The sequence below is a fragment of the Triticum dicoccoides genome, chromosome 5B (genome assembly GCF_002162155.2).
Source record: "Triticum dicoccoides isolate Atlit2015 ecotype Zavitan chromosome 5B, WEW_v2.0, whole genome shotgun sequence".
Lineage (NCBI taxonomy): Eukaryota > Viridiplantae > Streptophyta > Magnoliopsida > Poales > Poaceae > Triticum > Triticum dicoccoides.
The window spans coordinates 607,632,376-607,635,142 of record NC_041389.1 but is presented as its reverse complement, the minus strand read 5'-3'; positions in this window follow the sequence as shown (position 1 = coordinate 607,635,142).

Sequence of the window (2,767 nt, the reverse complement as noted above, 5' to 3'; positions counted from 1 at the left end):
GTCGTGAATCTATCGAACTACATGTTCCATATCAGATTTATCGTCCTATTGGCTGGCACCATCATGGTCGCAATATGGCATATACATGACATGGATTTTCGTCGTGACTCTATCGAACTACATGTTCCATATCAGATTTATCGTCCTATTGGTTGGCACCATCATGGTCGCAATATGGCATATACACGACATTGATTTTCGTCGTGAATCTATCGAACTACATGTTCCATATCAGATTTATCGTCCTATTGGCTGGCACCATCATGGTTGCAATATGGCATATACATGACATGGATTTTCGTCGTGACTCTATTCAACTACATGTTCAAATATCATACTTACCTATTGGTTGGCACCATCATCATGGTCACAATATGACATATACAGGACATGGATTTTCATTGTGACTATTGAACTACAAGTTCAGATATCATACTTATTTGTCTTATTGGCTGGCACCATCATGTCACAATATGACATATACACGACATGGATTTTCGTTGTGACTATTGAACTGCACGTTCAGATATCATACTTATTTGTCTTATTGGCTGGCACCATCATGTCACAATATGACATATACACGACATGGATTTTCGTTGTGACTATTGAACTACACGTTCAGATATCATACTTACTTGTCTTATTCGCTGGCACCAACATGGTCGCAATATGGTATATACACGACATGGATTTTCGTCGTGGCTTTTACTGAACCATTGGTTCAGAAATCAGATTTGTCATCCTATTGACCGGCACCATCATGGTCACAATGGGATTGAGTCCTTAGTTTGGCATATACCCGACATGGGTTTTCGTTGTGGCTTTTGCCAAAATATAGTATTTTGCTAATGAGACTGACTTTCTATCTTTGCATATACATGACATGTTTTTTCGTTGTGGCTTTTGCCAAAAATACAGTTTTGCAAATGAGATTGGATCTCTACCTCATATCACAGCATGGTTTTCGTTGTGGTTTTGCTAAAAGAATATTGGTTTACAAATGATCCCGACTCTCTATCATCGCATATACATGACATCTATTTTCGTTGTGAAGTATGAGTTTGACAGATGAACTAGATCATCCACTTGGTCAGAGACATGGCCACAATGGGGCGACTCAGCTGGGATGAAACACTCATACACGTCATCTAGTTCGATGTGGTTCCATCAAACATACATATTTAAATATGAATCACATTTTGGCAATCTTATAGCATTGACATATGCTAAGGCCTTCACCACTTTGGCGAGGAAGTTCAATCACCAGATTACGGGCATATTTTTGGTGCAAAATAATGTCCGTATTTGAGGCAGGTTCAAGTATACAGCGAGAACCTGACCGGGCGGCAATACAAGGAATACTATCAAATTATCAAGAAGAACGAGGTAGTATATACATTTTCTGAGCAAGTAAAAATGCCGAAGATCCGCTCAACAGTTCTTTTTGTATTACTATCAAATTCAAGCCTCCAATATAATAGGAGAATGCGATTATGTTGCATCAATCAATGATGTGAGCAGGAAAAAGAAAATTGTACATTTCAGTGCCGCTAAGTACAGTCTGAATCGCTACGCATTCGGACTCTACTTAGCGAGGGGCATTTGTTCGATGATAATTTTTCATGATTGTACAAGTTTAGAAATTTCAAATCACAACTGCAAGCCTATAAAAACAATAACAATGGTGTTCTTGTTTTGCCAAGTTACAAGAAAAAGAATCACACAAGGGTGTGCATGGGCGAGACAGATATTTTTGCTTGAGATTTTTAGACACTGATGACACACGTACATATGGTAGCTATCTTTAAGGGAAAAACGATTACAAGTGGTGCCCATAACTAAAAGGAATAATAAGCACAAACATGCACGCCTTGATTGATTGGCATGGGCTAGTTATTCACTGGCACGTACAGGTGCAGGACTTGGCGCACGCATGCATGTGTAGCCTCGACCCGTTGGCCGGACTAATTCAAACTTGTTGAAGTCTATCTACTAGTTGGATAATTATCCATGCAACAACGATCCAAACGGCCAATTGAGAGCTTCGCGGAACAGCCCGGCCGGAGGAGTTTGTTTTGTAACGGCGACGCGGTTTAACGTAAACCTGATTGATAGAGCCTTCGTATATGAGGAGGCACAGAGGGACGAGGGAAAAGAGGTATTGGCCGCTTCCAAGCGCAATGGCGCCGTTCTCACACCATCCACGCCGGAATCATCAGGATCACACTCCCTTTCCTCACACGGTCGCACCATGTTCATCCTCTGTACGTACACATCCATATACATACTCCTCCACATCCACGGTTGATCAATAGTTCAGTACTCCATTCAATCTTCATCACTTCGAGTCTCCGATCATTGGCGTTGCTAGGTGAGCGAATCGCATCAAGGTAACATGCCGTTATTTCATTTATTTCCTTTTTCTTTTGGTCCTTTCTACTACAGCTGCAGGTTGGTGGCATCTCGCGGCTCAACATGACGATCTACTCGTCACCGCCGATGCGTGTTGATTCAATATATATAAAAAGAGAGTCTATGACATCTCGCGGCTCTACCTGGCGCTCCAATCGCTGCCGTGGACGTGTGTTGATCCAATATGAAAAAAGAGGGCGATGACATCTCGCGGCTCAACATGGCGATCTAATCGTCGCCGCCGATGCGTGTTGATTCAATATATATAAGAGAGTCCATGACATCTCGCGGCTCTACCTGGCGCTCCAATCGCCGCCGTGGACGTGTGTTGATCCAATATGAAAAAAGAGGG